The sequence below is a fragment of the Ascaphus truei genome, chromosome 3, assembly GCF_040206685.1.
Source record: "Ascaphus truei isolate aAscTru1 chromosome 3, aAscTru1.hap1, whole genome shotgun sequence".
NCBI classification, from domain to species: domain Eukaryota; kingdom Metazoa; phylum Chordata; class Amphibia; order Anura; family Ascaphidae; genus Ascaphus; species Ascaphus truei.
The window spans coordinates 88,150,906-88,177,728 of NC_134485.1; the positions used below are offsets into that span (position 1 = coordinate 88,150,906).

Below are 26,823 nucleotides of genomic sequence, written 5' to 3' on the forward strand. Positions count from 1 at the left end.
TAAAACCCACTTAAATCATCAGCTTACAATGTGTGCCTACAGCACCAAACCCAGCCAGAAACTGTGTCAGTGATATGCCAACCCCACAGTACAGCCATTCTTATGGTAAATGTGCTGTGCTCTCATGCTGGGAGACTTTTATCAAACATATTAGTCCGCATTTGAGAGATCATTAGTCTACAAAGGCTGAAACATTCCAGGTTCCTTATCCTAGGAACTATCATGTCAGATAGAAAGCATGCAGGGGATACTTTTATATACGCTTTACAACGGCAACTGAGGAGTATTCAGCTTTTGTACGATAATAAAGAAAGATTGTGTCACAATTTTACGATGGGAAAGTGATATAATTTGAATCTCCTGCTGTGCTATACTGTAAAGAATGAGAAAAATGCTGGGAACTGTCCTGGCTATAGTATGAACTTCCCATTTGATTTCACCAAGCCTAGGAGATGAAGGTTTCATTTGTTGGACGCAGTAATATTGATGGAGAAGGTTAAAATATACGACAACATCTGAATTATTTTAAGCACATCCAAATTCAGATGTTTTTCTGTATTCAGGCAAAACATTATGATACATGTTTAAAATCCATCAAATATGCATACAAATGGATGCTTCTAAATTCAATAAGGAAAACATCCAGAGAAGATTTATGGATCTTTAAGGTGTCACTAGCCATAAAATAGAGCGACTTAGGGTGGCGATCCCACAAATACTAATAAGGAATAATCTCCTGTGAATAATTAATACAGAAGTGTGATCAGTGACGTAACCAATTAAATACAGTGATAGTGGTGTAGGTGTTATTTAGTAAGTAATAATTTGTGCAGTAATAATGGTAACGTATCTCCACTCAATCCTTGGTGGAGAAACTGTCTCGAAAGATTCTTTTGGTGTAAATTGCCTTCAAAGGAAAAGGGGAGCGGAGAACCATAGAAAAAAATAGGGGGAAAAAAAGAACACTATAGTGCAGGTTTGCGATGGTTCAGCAATAGGAAAAAAAATTATTCCACCAAAATTTCTACTCACATTTTAAATGTAAAATGTAATTCTTGTAATAATCAGTGGCAAAGATGTATCCACGATCGCATGGGTATCAGTGATCTCTCGAGAGAGAGAAAGCAACATACGATAGCGCAGATGGTAAAACATCCAATACACTTTATATCAAAGATAGGTAAAACCCCTCCAGGGGGCGCACTTACAGAAAGTCTACTCTTTTGGGCATATAAAACATGATAAAACCGGAAACTCCTGGGAGTAGGTGAGTCGCGATCTCACTGCTTCCTATGCACTGGGACCCACTGGGACCCACTGGGACTGGATGTCATCCTGTGCCACTTTGGTTGCGGCCACCTGGAAACTGGCACCAGATCTTTCGTAGTCCTCTCTCCTTCTCTCACTGGCAGGGACGTCGGGACCCCACGCATTTTGCTGCGTTCCAGATTCCTCAGGAGTTATCCTTTGAAGATGTCATAGCGAATAAGCCTGTGTTTTATTTATTTATTTATTCTACACTTACAAAGAGGACCACGATAAGGCCTAAAAAAAAAGACAGAATTGCACAATGTATTAAAAATATATATTCTTCACTAGAAAAAAAGTACCAAAATATTATGTAAAATGTTTCTTCTTTTATTTGCGTCATTTTGAGCACGGCCTGGCCGCTCCCACATAATTGCTACCCCAAGCAGTCTCAAGCCTGAAACATTCTTCTCTTGCTTTGTAATCCTAACCAGTATAACAAAGAAGTGATCTTAACATTTAGGCTGATGTGGAATTCATATTTTTCAGTAATACACCTACCTGATAGTAGAGAAAATGTTGATAAATGACATGTTTAGTGAATTTACAGAGGAAAAACATTACAATAAAATTGATAAAGGCGCCTGACTTTTGTTGCACGGTATTTATTCTCATATCTCCTCTCTAGCCAGTTTGAATTTTTTGTCTGTCGGTTTATATTTGTTATTTGTACTTCTGAGAGTTATTCTTATATATTTTGAACGGCACCTGAGACATTTTTTGGTGAATCTTGTTCTTCAAATTACTTATAACTAATGTTGTCTACATTACCGTAGGTCAGTGTAATGCTATTTAACTGTTTCCCCTGTAAGTAGGTTGTTCATGAGAAGAGCTAATAACAAGAAAAAACACATGCTGAGATAAACCCTCTACAAATTTAGTCTTTTATAAATAATCCGTGTTTAGTTTTGTTGTAAAAATCACAGATTCTTTACATCCGGATCCACTTTGTACAAACTCTCGTGGTGTGAGTTTGATTACTGGCTATTGTAAATTCAAATCATTGAACTTCTATGTCCAACCATTTCAACAATGATGAATTGCCCCTATTATTCATGGTATGAAACATGTCTCATGATGTCTTCTGCCATAGTTTCACCACAGAGCTGCAAACTTTTATCATCTCTTTTTTTTCTGGTAATACTGTATAATTCTCCAGTGAAAGGCCTGACATATCAAACAGTGTTTTTCTTATGATTGCACAGGAATAAATGGTGGAAGTATGTTAATGATGGGGAAAAAATAACATACATAGAAATGGTATTAATGGTGCCATTCTTGGGAACTAAATGCATTTTAAGTTTGCTTTATCTGCTTCACTGAACACTCTGTACAGAATCAGGAGGTATTCACAATGCAGACCCAGAGCAAGCCCTCTCCTTTCTTTGAGCTATTTGGGCACAAAAATAATCTCTTCCTAGAACTGTTAGAGAAAGCAACTGAACTATGCAAACTAATCAACTGTAAATCTTTGCCATCTAGAGAGTAGTTGATTAAGTAGCGTCTCGCAGCAGCCCAATTATCAGTGAACCATAGCTGATCCAGCACTTTAGTAAAAGACAGTGCTTCAGGGATGCAAGGTAAATTAGTAACAAGTCTGCTTCAATGCAAGTGTCAGTTTGTGCCACTTTAAAGCTGCACTCACTCAACTATTTGAGATACACGATTGGAGTGAATTGCTATGGCTTTGGATAAACTTCCTAAAAAATGAATTTAGTTTTTTACAGATCAGAATAAATATTCATTCACTCGGCCTCTAGTAATTATAATAGTAATGGTTCTTAGGGAGCCGGTTGTCAGATTATTAACGTTGATCTTAAAATACTGTCGGATCCAAAATATAATATACATATATTATTGCTTTTGGCAACCATATTAATGACAATAGTAAATATAATTTATATTTACTATTGTCTCTAGGGGGAATTGGGGTCCCCCTGTGTTCCGTGGGCACCCTGCACTTGTTCATTTATACGCTTTTGAGTGCTATCTATTCCGAATTTATTGCATATTAATGACAGATTTATGGCATTTTTTTAATAATAAAATAATGTAATAGTAAGCTATTGTATTTGTTGCATAAATCCACTAAGTAAATAAATGCCACATATGGTATCACTTGACCACTGGCATAAAACTATCATCATGGTAAATTATCCTTGCCTTATCTATCCGGCCTAATGGAATTTATGTCTCACATTAATTATCTGGGATTCACTCCAACTATGACTTATTGTCTTAATCTCCAACATAACAGGCCAATGCAGGTTAGAAGGTAACACATGATAATTGAATTTGGTCTCATCTGGTTGGTATCATGCTTTCCAATAGCACACATGGTGCAAGTCTCCTCTAATACGGAGGTCACTGTCTAATTTGATTGATGATACATTTGTGATTCGTGCTAGAATGCGATATCAACTGACTGGAGAGCCAATAACGTTGTATCGCGAAAACAATATGAATTACTAATCAAACTTTTACTCAATCACTGTTTGTCTGAGAGTTAACAAAGACCGCTTCTGGGTGGTGTGTGTGTGTTGACGGGAGGTTGGCTCACTTGGCTGTGCCCAGCAGGAAGGGCTCAGTCTGGTTACGGTTGTTAATTTTTGTTTGGTTCTGAACCATGCTGCTGAATGATATTTTGTAGGCCTCATTATTCACTCACTGGGTGGCAGATGCAGATGTAACAACTTCTGAAGGTCTTTTTTTTCTCCAGCTTTAGCCAGGGTCATAAGCTACTGCTGGGAAAGATGCATAAAGACAGATGACAAATGAGTATATTGACATAAACACACTGAGGCCCAGATGCTTAAAGCTCCGTTCAGTCAGTTAATGTCACATTAATAGTAACAGCGTATCTTCAGAGGACAATAACATAATGTAAAGTCATGTTTTGTGTGTTAAAGAGCATAGCGATAAGTACTGTATAACGGATATTTGTGACAATGGCATGCAAATTATATGCAAATCAGATGCCATCATAACATTACATATCCTCTAAAGTTTGTTAACATTATGTTATTTAATTTGATACCTACACTTGGCATTACTCCTATCCAAACCCTGAAATCTGGCTTTTGCAGTGTCTGGATGGGTGTAACGCCATGGTTAATTATAATTTAAATAGCATAGCATTATTTACCAGCATTAATTCCCTCTCCTCTCTCTCTCCACTTCAGAAAATGCCATCGAGGTCTGGATAGGAGTATTGTCAATACTGGCAAAAATGTCACATTATTGATAGCGTAAAGTTATGCTATAGTAATGTGACTTTAGGTTAATGCTTATTTTATGTCGTTCAGACAGTGTATTTTGCATATAATTAGCTTTAAAGATACCATGTTAATTCAGGGAACATAACGTATGTACCTGTTTTAGTTCACCTCACATTATTACCCAGTGGATATCATCCATCTTGTTTTTGGAGCCAGGTTATAAATACCTAGCAACCCCAAGGGCCACCTGGCTACCACCTCGTATAAACGGCAACTACCACTGCCAAAGGTGTAAGGCCTGTCAGTATATGACAGTTTCCAAAACCTTCAGTAATTATAACAACAGGAAGCATTTTGACATACGCAAATTCATCAATTGCAATACATTGGGAGTGATTTACATGGGAACATGTAAATGTGGGAAAAAGTACGTGGGCAAAACCCGCCGTCCCCTAAAAACACGGATACTTGAACACGTAGGCTCTATCCGGAACAAACTAGACACTCCAGTGGCCAATCATGCCAACAGGTGCCAACCTGGGGATCTCAAAGCCATGAGCTTCATGGGGATAGACCAATTTTCTCCAGGAATTAGACGCGGGGATTGGGACAACGAACTATTAAAGATCGAGTCCAGGTGGATTTATACCTTGGGAACACTAAGCCCACTTGGACTCAATGAGGGGTTTGTATTTAGCCCTTTCATATAATCCCCACATGCCCTATGTCTAGCACTCCCCCCCCCCTCCCCTTGTATCAGCCATCAAACATCAGAATAAACCTCATACATTCGATGAAACAATGACACAGTGTGCGTACATTACTTTATTATTCAATCAATGGAATATAGTGTATTAGCATTTGGTACGATCTAGATTCATAGATATACCCTTACTATTAGTGACCAACCATCACTTTCAACCATGAATATTAAAGCTTACAACACTAATCCCCTAGCCTATGTGAGTAGTTACAACAGCAACACATCACATATACAAACAGTATTGCAGCCATAGCTATTCAGCCCAATGTGATGTTGCAATTGATTTGACACTATTGCAACAAATGAGTGGGCACCCTGAATCTGGCATCAAGGCAGTTACGAGTATGCAGGCCACACACAGTGCACTAATGGTAGTGGGACATCATATCCGCCATGCAGCAGTAATGAAGGGGTTAAGTGAGGAAACAGGCAATTCCATCTTGGCTATATAAACATACCTCTACACGCAGGGACCTCCCCCTACGTGCCCTGAAGAAGCGTTCACTACGTGAAACGCGCGCGTCGGCATTTTCTCTCCTGCACACGCGGGAAACCGGTTGATTTGAACACAACAGCTGATGGATATTGATCCGCGTTGTTAGACTTGCGGTTTCCCCCGGCGTGTATGTTTACTTAGGATCGCGCTGTGTCACTGTACCGCGGGATCCTACTACCTCACAGGGTCTATTCACTCACAGACAGGCAGGTCCTCGAGCATATCAGCGCTGATATAACCAAGATCAGCGCTGATATAGGGGACCATGCGATTCACAGATAGACCGGCCCCCCCCACAAACTGGTATTAGGTATTTATCCATCAAGGATTAACAAGGGGGGTGGGGTGATCTTACAGTGTGTTTTTCATCCCAGTAGTAAACCCCACATACACCCGCTTTACGTACCGGTTGACACTGTTGGTAATTTGTCAGTGTACTCACCGGATACTGGCAGACTTACTTTGAGCAGTTTGCAGCGTTGATACCAGCTCTTGCCACCACAATTATAGTGGAGGTTGCTTTAACATTAGCCGCCTCCTTTATGCACCATATAACCCAGCCCTGGGATCAGTGACTGTGAATGTGCATTAGGTGTATTTATGTGGATTCAAACACAATGGCCAATATATGACTGGCAATCACACTGCACCATCAAGCTCAATATTGATGCAGCCATACTCAACTGATAATATAGGTGAGCCCTGTGGATTAAGAGCACACCCATAAATCCTACGACATATCAGCAGTACATATGGTGGTCTGCATCAATTACTTTTCTGCAGTATAGGTGACCAAGGTATATCAAATACACACCTGACCAACGCCAACGGAATTATACCTTACCTTTTGTTTGCTTATTAGCCTGCGCTTTATTTCATTTGTGGGCACAATATGATTCCACCATAGACCTAGCACCTTTAATGTTAGCAAGATTATCAAGCGAGCAGCGCTATTTCAAGCAGGGGCAGATATGGTCTAACCTGTCGCTTACTATGCCATAAATGCTTATTAATTGGTGTGTCACTTGAGTGCGTAATACATGCACTGATACACTAACAGTGAGATCAACCTCTTAGTGAGCTCCAATAGACCCATCTCCTATATCTATTAGGAAGCTATAACATATAGCGCCTTGATCCCGAATATCTATAAGGGATCTTATCACTATATCTACCCACCTTACCTCGGATGGGTTATGAAGGATACAGTCAAGTGCTGTTATAACACACCGTTTAATTACGTTTTAACACCCTATTTTTTATTCTTGGTTATCAATAAAGTATTTTAATTTTATAATTCTACATTTGTTGTGACAGAGTGCTGGAAGACTGGGTCCTTTTTTCTCTCATATGATATAATATTATAAATACCTACCCAAGATCCCCTGAGCATGCCTTTCTGGGACCCAACCCCAATTTAGCATTAGTCCATAGGGATATTATTTATTTTCTTTTGGGGGGTTTATCTGTGATATCCCTGGATTAGGAACCACCTAATATACTGTCCCCCATTTTGGAGCTATTAAGCCTATTAGCACTTATTATTGGACTAGCTATTCTTCTGACTGACTTTCACTTAGGATTGGTACTTATCCGAGTATCATCCTCTATTTAATATGGTTTTAACGTTCTATTATATGTTCAAACAGTTAAGCACTACTGATATATCTGTTTTTTATTTTACAAAGTACCTAATAAACATAAAATGTTATGTACACTCATACTACACTACAGTATCACTGCTCTCCATATGGTCTAAACATATGTCCCTTACACAGTCTTCGCCATTGTATCTTATGATGGGTCATAGGCACCCACTGTAGCTACACTAGTAGCACTCTTAGTCGCACACACGGTTCAAAGTTTGTGCACCATTTATAAGGGACCCTTTCCTCTCTATTCTCTCTGTGGATTTTTACACATGATGCAAATAAACCACTGACAACAATGTATTTGTTTGACAGTTCTGATGCTATATTTTGTTTCAGTGGTAATACCTTGTTAAATAGCATATTCGGGGGTTACTCATTAAACTGTGATAGTGCCAATGGATGCACTATTGCACAGACACTCTAATTGAAGTTAATGGAAGTTTCTGTGATATACTGCTCCAGTCAGAACTATGCAGTTTTATGTATAAACCCCATTGTGTTTTAAACTCCTTTGTGTGTCCTATGGACGTAGCTATTGCACCAGGGGGTGTGGCACTCCATGGACTCATTGACATAGTAGCGGAAGGGGAGGACTCCTTCCCTTCCGTTCTGTCATCAGGGATGGAGAACGATCACGTGACCGCTTCGCAACTGGTCATGTGATTGTGAATGCCGGAGGGGTCGTGGCTCCTCAGGCACTCAAAGGGTTAAGGGTCAATGAAGTTGTAACCTTTCTGATAAACAATACAAATCATAGAATAGCTAGAATGTACAAATGCACGCAGTATGTAATTCAGCCTTTATGTTTAAAGCATAATTTTATTCAAAATGCTGTCTTTTTTTTTTTTTTTTTTAAATAAATCAGTTGTTTAATATTAGATAATACTGCATTTTATTAAATTCAATCCTTATGCCCATTTTATTTTTTGAATATGTATTAAGCTTCCTTGGGTTGCTATAGCAGCCCTTTACGTAGGAACATACACCAAGCCCTCTTTTGAAATAAATAGACATATTGCTAGCCCTGGGAAGCAGGATCTTTGCCTATAGATCCCGGCAAAGGGGGAGGGATCGGCAGCTTAGATAATGGCATTGCCGTAAATGTAAGGGACTTCAAAATGTATTAAAGCAAAAACCAGACAAGAGGAAATGCTGCTTTAATAAAGTGAGAGCATTTATATATGTAAAAGTTTTTAGAAAACAAATGGCCTTGGTGCGATGCAATTGACTAATGAGATTCCTCCCCGCGGAGCCTTCTTGTGACTACTGGCATGTCACTTTACCTCCCTCTTCCTGAGGCACTAAAAAACAGATTGTATACTCTTTCATGGCAGACAGTGGTTACTCCAAAAGTGCTGCAGAAAGAGAGAGAGAGAGAGTACCGAAGGAAAAAGAAATGTAAAGTATAAACATAATAAGATGCAATCGTGAAGGTGGTGTGCCACCTATTCCACAATTTTGTTTAATTAACAATCTTTTGACACGCGGCAGTCACTATGTAAATCTCAATATTTGCAGGCGCAAAGAGAGCACTCAGAGAAAAGCCAGCGACTGGCATCATCAATAAGCCTGCTTCAATTCAGATTGACTACCAAGAGGTTTTCTGAGCGGCCCTTATACGTGATCTTACTGAATGAAAGGGATACTTTACAGCCTTAACCTAAAATCTGCAATTTAAATGGCATTGCAAAGACACCTGCCTGCTAGATAGCAGGGGACCCCTGTTGTCAGCTCTGTGTGAACTTGAGCAAGTCCATGTATCATTCTGAACTTCAGGAACATTAGAAGGTAGACCCTTTGGAGAAGATTTATTTATGCTATATATATGCTGGTGCATGAGCAATAAATTATTATGACGTATCTTTGTAACATGCTGCAAGACTTATGGATATTCAGGCATTTCATCATTTCGACTATTCTGTGGCACATTAATATATCGGCTGTATTCAGTGTACACAAGTATATAGAAATGACTGAATTGTTAAATAGAACTTGAAAGCTGAAACGTGAATGTTGTTGTTTGTATGCTATAACATTGTTCTCATTTATACATTTGATTAGATTATAGCGAAGCATGTAAAATATTGAATAAAGAAAATAATACCTATTTATTGATAATAATAAATAATAATATGGTCTTGTATAGCGCTGCTAGTTTTTACGTAGCGCTTTACAGAGTCATTTTGCAAGCATAGGACCCTGCCCCGTGGAGCTTACAATCTATGTTTTTGGTGCCGGAGGCACAGGGAGATAGATAAAGTGACTTGCCCAAGTTCACAAGGAGCCAACACTGGGAATGTGTCTTTACTCACTGAGCCACTCCTTCTCCCATAAGATATGATATGATATTGGGCTAAATTGTAACAAGGCACTTGCTAATGTTGTGTTGCATTGACAACATAAAAAAGCAAAGTAATATTTTCAGATAGATACCCAAAAACATTATATATTTTTTTGCAATTGATTTCCACTTTCTTCCCTTATGATGAAAATAAAGCAATTTCTGATTGTTGTTAAATAATTGCTTATACCTCTTTTTAGCATATATGTCCCAGTTTGGTTTTGAGTAAAACAATTGACTTCTTTCTTCATATATTATATGTTGCAGCTTTTAAAGAAATCACACAAATATGGCGTTACAGTTATTGATGTCACACATAGATATTCCCCCAAAAATCAGTAATTTAATTTTCCTACTTGATGGATGCAAAACATTTCCAATTAAAACACTATGCTTATCAATGACATTTTTGCATACGTTGGATGCTACCAAAGTATCCCACATCTGTTTGAAACAAATAGTCCAGTCTAAAGTTTTTAACTTTGTATGAAAGTGTCGTAAGGACAGAGTTGTGAGGTATTTTAACTGTGCACATTTGGTTCTCAATGGAAGGTTTTTAAACAAACGTGGGGCTTTTTCACGCCTAGGACATAGTTAATGAAGATACTTTGTCCCTTTCTGAACAGTGAGATCAATGTGAGAGACATCTGTCATTTTGGTGATAGCTTTTTAAAGGTGTCAGATTTACTCTGATCTCCCTGCCCTTTCTGGATCCTTCTGCTTTATTTTACTGAGAATGATCACATTTGATACTTAAATCAGTTCATTTTCAACATATCCAGTGCCGAATTCATTGGTTAATGAAAAACATACTTTAAAGCAAAAAAAATTATAGTACAATTAAAATTCACCAAGAAATGGTTTTAGGGGAAGAAATTCTCTTGAAAATGCTGTCTGTTAAATTCTCTCTAGAAATCATACAGTGCAGCTTTATTCTCATGTTCTGCTTTGAAATGTCAACTTTTTATTAAAAATTGATCTAACAAATGATAGCAAAATAAAATAAAAACACGTATGAAAGAATTTAAAGTAGCAACAAAAACAAAATATGAATATTCAATAACGGGGTTGCAGGAGTGATACTTTCCCATGTAAGAAGCTAGAACAGCAAAAATATTATTACTATTAATATGGGGAATATTTTATAACTTACAGATGGAACGGGATGTTATTGCACCCGTTAACACAATGCGTTCCGCTAACACTAGGACGTTATTTAACAGTAGTGCTCTTGAAAACCATGGTTAGGGAGATAACAAATATGTTAATTAGCACTTTATTTTGTTACGAGTAATAGCATCTGCTACATCTGTATGACGGTTGGAAATTCTATTACGGTCACGGAAGACCAGACCTTCATCCAGGGATCAAGGCACCAGACAGGACAAAGCAATTCAATAAAGAATTCTTATTCCAGCCAGAGACAGCAAACATAACACAAAACACACAATCAGAGCTTTACTCACAGAAAACTGGGCATACGGGGGAATCTCTAGCTGGGTAGGTTATGAGTGCCACATCAAAGGCTTACTCAGGACTTGTTTACAATGTCCAATGAAATAGGTACCATCCAGACCTCTCTGGTGCAATTCACGGCAGAGCATTTTGAAATCTCCCGCTGAAAGTCCTGCTCTTCACTTCTCTGGCTCAGTTACCGTCTCGTAGCACAAAGCAGATTCACAATTCCTGCTTTCTAGGGCTCTACGATCCTACTTTCGTTTTTAGTTGCCTCTTAGCACTCCGCTTAGATCGCATGCACGACAGGATCCGAATGAGTGGTGGAGCGCTGATTGGGTCCCCTTTTTCTATCTTCTCCTCTGCCATAGGAAAGCATGGTAGATGGGCTGGCGACCAATCAGAACGTGGATTCAGCTCTCGGAACAATCAGGAAGCGAGGGGCTCGCCTCCTTGGACCAATAAGGGCCAAGGGTGGGGTTCCAGAGTAAAGGGCTTTATAGGGGGAAATTCAAATGGGCCAATGAGCACAGCGCCCACTGGAAGTCCGACCCAGCTTCTGTGATTGCCACCTGGGTGGGCCCCCTCCGTCACCACTTCCACACCACAGGGGGAGTCGTGGGGGAGAACGCGGGACATCTGCAAGCGTGGAGCTCACTGTAGTCACACCAATAGCACCGCCATCAAGACGGTCCTGCAGGCACATCAGGGTCATATGACCCTGTACATATTTTGGGGTGAACATTTGCAGACGTTCGCGAACAGTTTGCCCATCTGTCTGACGTTACTTACATTTTTCTACTCTTAGTGGGATGTATTAAGCAGACAGGAGCTTGCAATGGTGTTAATTCACTGATGATATTTCTATATCATTCAGATTCCAATAATAACTTGCAGCCGGCAATTAGTTGGCAAATTTTAATTAAATGACTCGGTAACTTGCTTTGCCAGAACCATTGCAACGCTGACCCTGATTGATACCTGTATGCAGGGCCGTTTTAAGACCTTCGTAGGCCCTAGGCACTTTTATTTCTAGAGGCCTGTGTGTCCGATGTTTTTACTAATTTTTATGCTAATTTCATAGTTTGCTTGTTTCTTTCGATACTAGCGATATTTGGCGTCGATACTTTTGTTTCGATATTTAAAGGTATCGATACTTCGAAGGCATTTTAAATTAAAATTGGCTGTTTTCTCTTATTTTGTGATTTTTTTTGTTTTGTTTTTTTTCAAGTGAAATATTGTAGGCTCTAAAAGGTTCGTAGGCCCTAGGAACTCTGCCTAGTCGGCCTAATGTATAAAGCGGCCCTGCCCGTATGGATACTGTGCTAATTGGCAGTAAAACTTTATTTTGTCACATGCAAGTATAAATAATTGAATGCTTCTCTTTTTTTAAGTGTGCCCGGGATACAGTATAAGCAGACACATATATATATATATATATACACACATATATACACACACACAATCTGTGGTTACAGTTATAAACATTTAAAGTTATACAGAACAGAAAACTTGAATTTTGTAAGGTAACTGTGAAGTTTAATGGTGTCAGGCATCTATTCCAAAAGTGAGAAGACATGTAGTGGAAGTAATAATGCACAGCTTTTAAATAAACCTGTTGACAGAAAGCAGACGTAAGGTGGATGATCTGAGTTCCGTTCCGCTTGTATGAATATTCTGCTCATTCCGTATAATAGGTTAGTACTGTAAAGTAGAAGTTTTTGATGATTCAGCAGAAGTACAGATTAAATCTGTAATGTGTATTTGTATCTTCAAGAAATTAATGAGCAAAAAACAATTGACTTTTCTGACCCTTAATTTGAACATTTTACAGTGACATTTAGCTGACTAAATGATTTCTTATTTTGTTTACTTTATTGTTTCCCTACAAACAGGGTCTGTTTGCCCATTTTATCAGCTAGTGTTGGCTTCTTAACATTTTTTGTATGCATTTCTATATTATTTTAACATATTTCGTATTTTAGCCCTCTTGAAACTCGGTATTGTGCAATATGTACTGTAGGAAAATGATTAACAAATGTATTATAATAATAATAATTTAACTTTTTAAGTAACATGTTCAGCATAATACTCATTTAACTGACTCCATCTCTTTAATGAGTATGGTTAAGTCTTGAAATGACATATTTCACACTTTTCCCTGGTGGAGTGATATTTTGAGGCTATGGCTACTTTCCAAAATGTTCATATGTGAACTGGTGATCCTATACTGTACTCAACTCTCATAAAACGTAGGAAAGATTGGAACGCTAAGTAATTCCAATTCTATACTTTATTATGATCTTATACATCATGTAATCCTAACATAAACTACCCATTTATCTTAGAAATAAAACGTTTGAGTAAGCGTGTTGAAACTAAATTAGTCAGACAAGAACATATGACTTTGGACATTAGTTGAAAATGAGTGAGAACACTCAGCCGTGTAACAAATCCAGTGTGATTTCAACAGTCATTTATGTAATAAGGGATTACCGCAAAATAATGACCCAGAAGTCTAACTACAGTGTACTACAATTACAAATAATTTGAAATATATAGGCGCATATTTACAAAGCAGGTCTATTTCATTGATACCTTCCAGAATAAACCTTCTCCCTCCCAATCTAGTGAATGCCCTGGAAGGTGTCTTATGGAGTAGCACTGCTTAGTAAATATTGCTTATAACACATACTGTCTGATTAGCAGGGGATTGGTAATGAAGTATTGGATCAGGAGGATATTAAAAAAATTACAAAAATGTAAGGCATCAAGTAACTAAAAATGTAAATGATTATTTTTAAAGTCCTATTTTCCATATATTTGTTTCTTTGGAAGCAAATCAAAATGTCATCCACATTTCTCAGACAGGTCAGCAACCCTGCCTTTCCCCATTATCTGTTAGTATACAGCGCTTCCACTGCAGCCAGGGATTCTGGGAAATGACATGCAAATGAGCACACCGTGTCACTTTTTACTTCTAAACCATTTTAACAAGGAGCACTATAAGCTTATGCCTGCCATATGTTGCAGACCTGTCTGAGACATGTGAATATGCTCGCAAATGATATTATTATTTACTGTATGGGGGAGGGGTTTTGCCACTTTTTTACCCCCCCCAAACTTTGCAAATATTCTCAAATATTCAACAAAATGATTTGCAGATTTCATTTAGAAAAAAATATATATATATTTAGTTTTATGTATTTATTAAATGAGTCAGTCACCATATTTACTGTACTGTATGGATGTAGATTTAAACTATGGGGATTATTCATTAAACTGTGATAGTGTCAACCAATTTGAGAGTCACTGCAGGTACATGACTTATTCTACAGTATGTACCATATCAATAAATGTACTAAAAATGATTTCGGTAACCCATTATGGGGCTTATTCTGTAAGGTGATAGCGCAGATGACGTGCTATTACATGAAAAGTCCTATTGACTTCAATGGGGCTTTTCATGCGATAGCATGTTATCCGGGCTATTACACCTTACAGAATAAGCCCCTATAAAATCTATGGTTATACACAATAGGGGTGCTGTGAATTCCTATTTTAATTGAGTATGTGATTCCATTCATTCATACTGTAATTTAAGCAAATTCCCTTTAATTCCACCTGTCTCCAAAAATGAATCCTATTTGAAAACATTCAGCTTATACTGAGACTTTTTAGCTCTCAAGGCAGCAACACATTTATTGTTTTCTTCTATTTTGTTATATTAAACTAAATTAAATTGAGAGTGCAAGGGTTCCCTGAGGCAGAAAAAGTGAATAGCAACAGTTACTGAGCTACAAAGTATTGCTTCAAACCATCACAGCTACAGGTTAACTCCCCTATTTCATTTTATTTTGTTCTTATATGTGAAGAAAAATATACTATATAAAGAAACATTACATACATATTCTACTTAATTCTTTAAAAAAAAAAAAGGCTTTGATCCTAAAATGCTACTTCCTTTGCCAGTGCAAACATTGTGTAGGATAACGGTGATATACTCTATCATGAAGGTTAATTATTGCAAAACTGTTTCAACTTGTCATGTAGACAGAGTAGAATACTGCATGTATAAAGTCAATAGTCATTAGGTAAACCTGTACTCTAAAAACACAAACTTCATTTATTGATTTTTTTAGAGGCCTCATGAAGACATCATTAGATTTTGTTGATGGTTTCTATGTGATCTTTTAATGGACTTAGATAATTGTATCCCATGTAGGCTTGTATTAAGATAGGGATGGGGTATTAACAGCCTCTTGCTGTAGCTTCTTCCTGTGTGCCTCTAACTCCTGTACCAACAATCTAGCCTCCCTTTATGGGCATTCACATTTGTATATAGCCCCTTAGCCACGTTCATCCTTTACCCCCATTTTCTTCCGTCTCTGCCCTAAGAAATTAAATGAAAAAAGATTTCTGCGACAAATAGGTAAAGCGGGAATAAGATCATTAAATCTAGAAAAAGAAAGATTGAAATACTTTATGAATTGGAACTGTAAAACAATAAGAATTATTTAGCATCTTTATAGAAATGGTGTGGCCGATTTTGTGTCATGCTTATGCTGTTTATTTGTTTCTTTTTTTCCGGTGCACAGAATGTGTTTCCTTCTCCATTGGCAGTATTTTTGTATTATTTCATATGATCTTAAATAGGGTGACAACATATTGTAACACAAATGGGGTTAGAATCCCGATCTTATTTTCTGTTACAAAGCAAGGACACATTAACCTGACCACCATGCAAGCTGCATCATGAAAGGCTTGTGAGACATTTTCAATGAAACAATAGCATTTTATTATTGTGTAAAATTAGAAGGGGAAAGCCCCAAGGCTCCTGCCATCGTGTAACACAAGATATATCCTTTCTGCTGGGGGTGGTATACTTAAAAGAAAAATGGACAATTTAGGATGGGGAACAAAGTTGCCATTTAGACAACGCAGTCATTTCCTGTCATTTTGACTCGTTGTTGTTCTAAAATCCATTTTAATTTGGTGACAGAGAATATTTTAAATTCAACAATTTAGTGACTGACACATAAGATAACAAAATGAACTAATATAAATAATACGAATCTCATCTTGATATCCATTAGGAAATGGGTTCGTTTTGTTTGGTGGACAATAGAATTCTCAATATTTCTATTGCTAATTGCAAATGTCTGTGATGGCTAAATGAAATGAAATGTTATCTGAAGATACTTTACTAGAGTTGGGAAAATGCAGGCATTGAGCTTCATTACATAAGGCCTTGCAATCGTTCTCAAAGTACAGCCGCAACCCCTTTTATTCTCCAACATCTCCGAATTTTTTCGGGGATTATTAACGAATGCCACACACTTCACCGCACTTCACCACGTTCATGCCGCATTCATACCGCATTCATGTTGCATTCATGCCGGCGTCACCCGCAGTTGATGTGTTTATTGATGTGTTTATTGATAATGGTTCGGATTTAATTGGTTGCAATTCTTCGCGTATCCGCCAGGTGGCAGATATTCATGAATTGGAATGCGCATGCGCTTCAGTAATGTGTCGACTTGCAGGTGTTTAAAAAAATACTACAGTGGTCCATTGTAAATTGGCCTTGGTACTGAAGAAGTTACAATAATGTGTCAATTTAGGCTTTTCATATTAAAAAATACATGCGCAGTGTCTGGTGTTTTATTGTCCTGACAGTCCCGACATGAGTGCACCACCGCAGTCCGTGTTCCAAAATCCCGACAGAACGTACGCTTATTTAATATGGGCCGCGATTAATGCAACAGATGATAAGATGGCAACAGTTGGTCAAATTTATCAGTATTTTATCGAAAACTATGACTTTTACAAATTTTCACCAGATGCTCATGTGTGGAAGCATGCAATAAGGAAAAAGTTATGTATTGATCCGTGTTTTTTTCGTATTGATCCCGGTGTTATTGGAGGGTATTGGTGTGTATCACCGGATTTTCCCCGTATCTATGATCATGGAGACTTCAAAAGGCGAAAGGCCATGTTAAAACCAACTAAGAAACGTCAGTCGCTGGCAAGCAATGCGCCAGCGACAGCATCCAATAACGGTCCGACCGTCAGTGAAAACCTGGTGACCGGCAACCCTTGCTGTCTGTCCCTGCCCGGATACCTCCAGCCTGTGCCGGATTTCGCGTACAGATTCCAGCAAACTTGCATGTACCAAAGCGATTTTCAGCCTCATCCGCTGGCACCTGTCAACTACGTGTATAATCAAGAATACGGGACTGGCAGTGGCTCGGCGCCAGCTGATTGGCAAAGTCTATGGTGAGTAATGTTGCCGTATTTTATTCTGTTTTTGAAATATCAATATCAATGCACAGTCAAGCGATTCTCCTGTAAGCAATATCATTGGCTGAGCAGCGTCTACAGTAGATACTGCACAATTGGTGGAACTCTAGGCGCATGCGCATTGGAACCTTCTTGAAACGCATATGCGTGTCATCACATCGACAGTAGGCGCATGCGCATGTGAACAGGAGACGCCCCCCGAGAAAATTATTGGTGGGACTGACTGTGGGAACTTCTTTAGGGGACTGACTGACCATTACAGTAAAACTTGTACTTTTGTTTTTCCTCAGAACAGAAAACTTTGTCATCTCATGCGGAAAACGGCAAATGGTGGGATTTCGATGGATAATATCGCTTTGTGTAACAATGCCTGCACATTGCTGAGTTTAGTTTAGTAAAAGTTTAGTGGCCGTTGTTATTGATTAGGATAGAATACTGTAACTGAGAGCTTCATAGAAAACCTGAAACAGTATGCTGTTGTTTTCAGACCGTATACAATACTTTTTTTTATATATACTGTATAATAAACCCAAAAAATAAAAAGTATGCATTTATTCTACATGTATTCCAGTACATATGTGTATTCTATACCCGTACAGCATGTATTGTTTTAATACTCTTGTGATTTACAGTACTGAGCATGCCTACAGTATACAGTACAGTACTGTACAGTATGCCTGGACAGTACTGTATGTTCTAGAAACACTGTATTTTGATACAGTATAAAAGGAGACAATGGAACAATTTAAAACAAATCAACATTTTCTTTTATTGGTGGAGTAAGTACAAAAACATTTATTTACAAATACAATTTAAAAACATTTAGGGGCCTATGCAGAGAGCAGCGAATTTTAAAATTGGCGAGTTTAATAAAAAGTAGCTTTTTTGGAGAGTTTTATTCTCCATATGCAGAAATGTGCGAATTCTGCTATGTTTAACATGAATGCGTGTGGCGAGTTTAAATTGGCGAGATGCGCGCTGCAGAAATGTGTTGAAAAAAATTTGCGCCTTTTTTTTCCCTTTGCTATGGCCGCGAGCGGCAGCTTCTTGCCAACTTTTTCTGGCGAGGCAAAAAGGAGACAATCGCGCCATTTTATTGGCGCGAACAGCCGCTAGATGCCGTTCGCGCCTCTCTGCATAAGGATATTTTTAAAACTGGCGAGAGCCGCGAGGCGAGTTTTAGAAATAGAAAAAAAAAATTGGCGCGTTTTTCGTAACTCGCCATTTTCTGCTGTTTTCTGCGCGATTTTCTCCAAAAAATGGCGAGTTTTGAAATAGCGCTGCTCTCTGCATAGGCCCCTTAAAGTTTACAGCAATTCAAAACATTAACAGGTGTATGGTTTACTGCTAGTGAAAACATTTATGCATAAAAAGTCAAAACATTTACAGTAGGATGGTGTACAGAACAGTCAGTCAGGCCTGCACAACTCCAGTCCTCGAGGGCCGCAAACAGGCCCGGATCTCAGGATAACATTGAAAACTGGGCCTGTTTGCGGCCCACGAGGACTGGAATTGTGCAGGTCTTGTGTAAGTAAAAACATTTCTTTATTAATACAAGTTAAAACAAGCAACAAGTCAAAAAATAAACAACAGTTGAACAGTCACGCAAATTCGATCTCCACCAGATTGTCCTTCCAGGGCCGATGCCTTGTATGACGCAAAATGCCATTAATGGAGTCTCGAACGATTTTCATTAAAGGATCTGAAATTGAAAAATAGCACCGCAATTCCTCCACAATAGTCCTTCTTAAATTTTCAGGAAGCGCCCTTTTTTCGCGATTCCCTTCGTAGTTTAAATTTTTGGCCCACCCGCAGTACACCAAGTAAGACACGTGGTGCTTAAAAATTAACATGCCATACTTCTGGGGTAAACCAGCACTCATCACCCTATACTTCTCCCTGAGTGCCGGTGGCAACTCGCGCAGGATGATGTCGGGCACCGTATCGATGCAAGCGTATGTAGGTTGGATTCTGGGAGCGGGTGTGCTTCTGGGAGCGGGTGTGCTTGTGGTGGCGGGCGAGGGTAGGTTGTCTGGGAGGAAGCTTTCCTTCTGTCTTGGTCGGCGTGTTGTCTCCTGGCGTGGTCTTGACGGGGTTGTCATGTTATCCTCCTCGTCAACGGCATACATGTACACATATTCTTCTGGTGGAGGGGGTGCGCTTGGTGTTGGAAGGTGGTCGAAGGTCCCATTCATCACATCCATGCGACCCTCCTGCTCCGGCGTCGGGGATACAGGGGCATGAACACCAAGCAAATTATGTATCCCCGCTATGTCAGTCTCTATCTTCGCCATCCGTTGATCCATCTTCTCCATCCGTTGATCCATCTTCTCCATCCGTTGATCCATATTTAGCATGGTCTCTAAAAAAAGATCTATCTTTACCAGCATAGTAGAGTTCCCGGGGATATCGACACTTAACCCATTCAGCATGCGGTCTAACGAGCTGGTTCTTGTGCATGGGGTGCTGTGGACATCCGGGTGGATGGGTGCTACGGAGGATGAGATGGGGGTTCCCTGGAGAGAAGCGGCAGCGTCGTCGAAGAGGGATGGAGAAAGTGATCTGTGGATTTCCGGGCGAGAAGCGGCAGAGTCGTCGAAGCGTAATGGAGAAAGTGACCCGTGGATTTCCGGGAGACCAGCGGATGGGCTGTGGGTCTCTGGGAGACCGGTGGCAGCGTCGTGGACGAGTAGTGGAAAAGATGGGCTGTGGATTTCCGGGAGAGCAGCGGCAGAGACGTCGAAGCGTAATCGAGGAAGTGGCCTGCGGGTTCGATGGGTTGGCTGCCATTTGTTTTGCCTTGAGTGTACATCACCGAATTTGTTCTTGACATAATAAGGCTTACGTGTATTAAAACCCTTAGCCTTTGGGGTCAGCAGAAGGTTTTCTTTATTAGACTTAGCCTGTCGCTTTGGCCTTGGCTTGGAAACGGCTACCGTCTTTCGCTTTTTCTGTGTGATAGGCACGGCAGAGGCGAGTGGCTTCCTGCGTCCGTAGCTTCGGGGTTGATCCATGGAAGCAGATGGCACAATGCAGTATCTGGACAAGGGCAAGTTCAGATACAGATCATCGAGTGGTGGGCTATGCAAAGTGTATACTAGAGAGAAAAGGGAACGAAAAACGGAGCACTATATCCATTGCTGGTAATGCAGCAATAAACCACCAGGAATGCGTTCCCATAAAAATAAAGCTAATTTAATGGATCAAAAATATGGTACAAAACACACCAACGCGTTTCGGACTTGTAACGATGCGCGGAACACGCCCCCTGCGCCGATCTCCAGCTGCACGGCAACTTACTCCCTTCGTATCCCCTGCGGCCTCCCCACCTCGCTAGCGAGTCCTTCCCTGTCTTCCCTGCGCTTGTGAGGAGAAGCGTGACATCCAGAGAAGAACTGCTTCTTGGTGAACGTCCAGACTTCTTAAAGGCATAGTGACAGAAACAGCAAGGTGCAGCGAAACTAAACATAACATAAGGGTTCTTAGTCTAATCCATTGGCCAAGGAATTATAAGCCTGCTACCACGTCAAGGTGAACCCTACCAAGCAGGTACCTACACTACCCGACGATAAACTAACCTCAGTAGTATAAGAGTGACTGTCCCAGTCTTCCGGAATCCACAGGAGATAAGTAAAGGTCCCAAGGAGGTCAAGACAGGAACAGTATGCGATGAGTACTAGCAGGCATCAGGGCTGGTAGCAAAAGACTAAATACAAAGAGAAAGTCAAAGAGAGGCTTACTTCCTGTCAGGAGGAAGAGGCAGGGTTTGCCAGAAAGCAAGATGGCGTTGCTTGCTTCAGAATCCTTAAAGACACAGGATCTTGACTCGCAGCTAGAGGGCGGCGATCAGAAGTAAACAGGTAAGGAAGGAACATGCCTCAGGGGGTGTGTTCCGCGCATCGTTACAGTACCCCCCTCTTAAGGATCGAACTCTGAGCGATCCAAGAGACTAAGGGGCAGCGATGCATAGGAAGGAAGATTCGCAGCTAGAGGCAGCGCCCGCCACACAGAGAATCAACAGGGAATCTTGACTCGCAGTTAGAGGGCGGCGCACGCCATACAGGGAGACATCAGGGAAACTAGGCAAGAGGGCAGCGCCCGCCACACAGAGAATCAACAGGGAATCTTGACTCGCAGCTAGAGGACGGCGCACGCCATACAGAGAGACATCAGAGAAACTAGGCATGGGTAGAGAATACGCCAGATAGTGCTGAGAGTAAAAAATAGGGAGATTTTCCTCTGTAATGGGAGACACAAGGGATTTCTCTTCTGGAGCTAGGGACGTGACCTTGGCTGGCGAAGAACAGGGAGTTACCAAAGGAGGCTCATAGAGGTGCCCCACAGGGGTTAATACAGGAATGACCCTGGGAACAGAACTTAGAAATTCAAGCTTAGAACGTGGAAGTAGAAAGCATTCTTTCTCTGACGGGGAAAGCACACAGGACTGCCTAGCAGGGGTTAAAGCAGGAAAAACCTCAAGGGCTGGAATGGGAGATTCAGAGTTAGAAATAGAGGGAAAAAGGAAAAGTTGACTCGCAGCTGGAGGGCGGCGCACGCTGTCACGTGTACGCGCCACACGTGAGAGAATGTGTGACTCGGCCGGGGGTGGCCGGGCTCCGTGGTACGAGTAGGGAACCGCGGGTGCGTGCATGCTCTATAAGGAGAGCGGGAACTGAGATGCGGCAAGTAAGGAGGGAGCACGCCGCAGGGGGCGTGTTTCCCGATTCCTTACAGGACTATGAATAGTCCTTTATCAAGGTGAAGTCCTTTCATCTTGATAAAGGACTATTCATAGTCCGAAACACGTTGGTGTGTTTTGTACCATATTTTATCCATTAAATTAGCTTTATTTTTATGGGAACGCATTCCTGGTGGTTTATTATAATAATACAAAAGTGGAATAAATACCTGGCGCATACAAATGGTGATAATATTAACAATACATTATATTAATATTAATAAAATAAATACAATAATGTAAAGGATATATCAGTGAAGTGAAGTCTTTTTCAAAGTCTATGAGTGAAATGGACTCTGTCCTTGACTTGGGTAGAATAAAATCACTCTCCTGCAGCAAGTTATATTCCTATTGATTGAGACAAGAACAGAGACACCACATTGCGCAGTATTGACTTAACAGCAAATGAAGTTCTCCCTTGTATGCCTCTAAATGAAATGCCCACTTACTAGATATAAAGTGGGTCTCATGCAGTTGAGAGAATCTGTATCCTTGTTTCTTCAAATCCAGACGTTCACAGGTTAACCCGAACCCCACGTGTTGATTCTGTCTCTCCTGGATCCTTGAAGAAACTCCGTCTCTGGAAAGTGCTTTCTCCTTCTGTGCTGCTCTCCTGTATGTGCCTCCAGCATAGGGGTATACAAAAGACAGAGGATTGCGCAATACAGTAAAAAAACTTTAATGACGCATCCTAGCTAGCTGCAGAAATATACTCACAAGTTCCGTGAGTTTAAAAACAATTCAAACGCCCGACCCGGCTGTCCCACAGCACACCCCAGTCTCTGTCAGCTCCTGCCTCTGGTCGCGTGTGTTTCGCGCTATCCAGACTTGCGCGTGCTGACGTCACTGTTCAGTGAACTGACCGGAGAGTGGATGAGAGTCCTGATTGACGTTCACTTTAGGCTCCTCCCTACGCGTTTCGTGACGGGGAACGTCACTTCGTCAGGGGATTGTCTGGTGGTTTATTGCTGCATTACAGCACTGGATATAGTGCTCCATTTTTTCTTCCCTTTTCTCTCTGGTGTTCATCTACAGACGGAGGCACACTCAACCCTGGGTCACTGGATACATTGGACTTGCTGCTCATCGTGGACAATTATCCCAAGTGAGTTTATTCCAGTTTGACCCCATTCATTCATTATTGTCCAGTGTTATTGGCATGTTTTATCTACTGGTCACCGGCAGGTGTATATGATTTTATCCTTACCGCTATGCTATGTGGGATCATTTTCTACCAGGCTACATCCTATTGGACACCTATATAATATAGGGTTGCTTTTCCAGGCATCATTCCATTTTTACTACGGTTTTTTCTTCAGAGCACCATACAACACATTTTTTCCAATTATGCAAAGTGTGTAACCTTTTATGCATGGCGACGAGGTACAGGTGTTAAAAGTGGACGTACTCTAATGTGAGTCATTAACGTATAAATACACCATCCATTTTGTGGATTCACTGCACGTTGAATGCGCATCGACTAAACATCGAATATACATTCTTGTGCTTGTATTTCTTTCTACTAGCAGCTATGCCTGTTAAAAAGATTTCAAAGGATCTCAGCATGAGAATTAAGGAGATGTACATGAGTGGACAACGAATTGTAGATATCCAATGCTGGTTAGCTGCTTCTGGCCTCGTTGTGCCATCAACCACCGTGTGCTATCATGAACACGGAAAAACCAAACAAAGCACGAAGACACCAACGGTAACTAACGGTAATTGTTTCCCACGATCTGATTAGCTCAAATACCATGTGATGCCGGCCATCTTGGATTTAGTGACGTCATCTTAAAGGCAAATGAAGCACAGCCATTTTGATTGGCTGGCAGCATTCCCTTTAAGTGACGTAATTTAAAAAAAAAATAATTAAAGTCGGAACATGGTTTTAACAGCCAATCAGGTGGCTGTTAACCATTTTGAGGCTAAATGTGTCGTCACAAGCCCTATTTAAGGCCGTGACGCCTCATTTGAGCCCAAGAAGACGACGAGAAAACATCGGTTGGGATTTACCATGTGGCTTTTTGGATTGACAGATGAAAATAGAAGATAAAGAAGATCAAGAAATGGTGACAGATGAAGATAGAGGAAGGTGATTAAAGAAAGAAAAAAGAAGATTTGGGTACCTGATCAGGATCTTCATGGCGGATGGCATCGGATGCTGTTGGAGGCTTCCAAAGTATGTGGTATGTGAGCGTCCTGTTTCCCCGGGAGTTGGAGGGCCACCGCTTCTAATGGTAAGTAATATATTGAATGTTTGTAAATGTCTCTTTTTACAGTTTTTTTCATTGGATGTGTTTTTTTATTTTTTGGGGGAGGCACATTGACTGATAATATATTAATCTGTACCACTTTAGGGTACAGATGAATACATTTTTATGACAATATTTGGGGGGTATTTCTGGCTTGGTATTGCTGTTGTTTTTTTTAATTTCAGTTTCTTATGTGGATGTCATTGTTTGTTTGTTTTCCTGCGTAATGGTAATACAATGTTTGCGATTGGTGTTCGTTTTTAGTTAATGTTGTATTATGTTAGCTAATGCGTTTTATGGTTATTTCAGATATTGTTTGAATTTATTTCTTTGTATTTTAATGTTTAAATTCATTAATGTTGTAGTAATTAATTGGTTTGATTGGTTAGTGTTACTATTCATTTTGAGTTGGTTTAGGAATTAATTGTTTTGATTGGTTAATGGTTTCATTAATTCATTGTTGATGTTGTTATTGCTTATATTCATTGGATTAGCTGGCTACTGTTTTTATTTAGTGAAGTGTGTTTTTTTGTAGTTATGTTTTATTATTGTGTGTCTTGTGTATTAATTTATCGTAATTAGGGTGCCCATTGAGTGCTATAGAGGCTTATCATGTCCATATTATTATTATATGGGTATGATGTACCACTATACTACTCAATGGGTACAGGGTGGGTATAGTCAGTCAGGGGTGGGTGCTTAGGCCTCCCGGGTTTGTATCGGGTCAGGGTGGGTTAACCCCTTAATGACTATAGCGGTTAGTAACCGCTAAGGTGATTAAGGGCTTAGGGGCCATAAGAATGTCTTTATTATGTATATATGCTTTCTTGCTACGGAGGACAGAGGGACCTGCTGTTGTGGTAAGTATAACTGTATTTATTTACTTTATTTTTGTATGCTAATGCAGTGTTTAATAATGGGCAAATAATCTATTATCCAACCACGCGTCACGTGACCGGGACATTTCCTTGCATAGGAGATACCGGCACCCCATAAAGGTGCCTGTATCTCGGGAAGCAGGGGGTCCCCGGACCTGAAACCAACGCGGTTCAGCTCCGGAGACCCCCTGCACATCTACACTATGAAAGAAATTTATATGAAAATAAATAATTTTCGGGCGACATTTCTGCTGTGAGAGGCGGCTCTCTCAGAGCCGCTCTCTCTGCAGCAGAAATGAATCACCGGTTTAGGCCTTTTCAGAGGCTCGATGCTCTCGCTGCAGCAACTCGCCCGTTTTGGGAATTTTGTTATTCTGGTAATCGAGGCTTTCTGAATACCGTGATAGCAGCCCCCCCAAAAACGGCATTTTAAATGCCCTGGTGATAATTTTTATCAACCTTCTCTGAATGAGGCCCAATGAGTTTTTGGAACGATGTACTCACCGTGGAACAATACAATAAATATATTGACCATATTGCGACTGTGTTGCCCATTGTGATCGCGTGTAATGGGCAAGCATCAGGAAGGTAGTATGGTATAGTACTGTACTGTCGTATGGTACTGTAAGTACAGTATGATACAGGTAAGTATGGCACAGATTTTTTCTTTTCTGAGAGAGCAGCACTAGCCACCTGGTTACAAAGTATTTAACAGTAGCTACAGTATACAGTAGTTCCAGTATAGACTAGTTTGACAGTACTATCTGCATACTGTAGTCCAATATGGAGTAGCTATACAGTACACAATGCCATAATACAGTATGCACATAACTGCACTCATTTTTTATTTTCTTGTCTTTTCAGAAAAAAAAGGATGGACTGGGGGAGAGGGGGGTTATCATGTGTAAAGTTTGTGAACTGTGTGTACAGTTAAGTGTATCTAAACTGCAGTCATGATTTACACAAAACCTCCCCTCTCTCAATGAACTACACAGAATGAGGAAGAAGATAAAGACGGAAAATTTGTATTACTGTTTTTATTATTATCAATGTGCATTATTCATGATTATCCACCGGCCCTCAATTTTCATCCCCCCCCTCTCTCAATGATTATTTGTATTTTTCTTTACTGATAAAATAAAATACATATTTAATTACATTAAGATTTTATTTCTTTGAAGTTTAAATTCACTGTGAATGTGTGTGTGTGGGTTCTTCAAGAAGACATACAGTTTTAATAATTGTTACCTTTTTAATAATTGGTTGCATAATCAGATTAACATAAGGGAAAGCCAACAATAGGAAAATTAATGAATGGTGTGAGAGAGGTTGAAAAGCACAATGACAAGCTTTAGAAACGGAATGGTTCTGGAGAGGTGTCGATAAGAGGTTGTAATCCTTGAGCGAGCCCTGTGTGTG

At 40.0% G+C, this 26,823-nt stretch overlaps 1 protein-coding gene across 1 annotated transcript in view; it reads left to right on the forward strand.

The window, feature by feature from the left end:
- The window catches only part of ANOS1 (anosmin 1), a 208,049-nt gene that overhangs the window by 65,070 nt on the left and 116,156 nt on the right, over positions 1-26,823 (forward strand). The window lies entirely within an intron of this gene.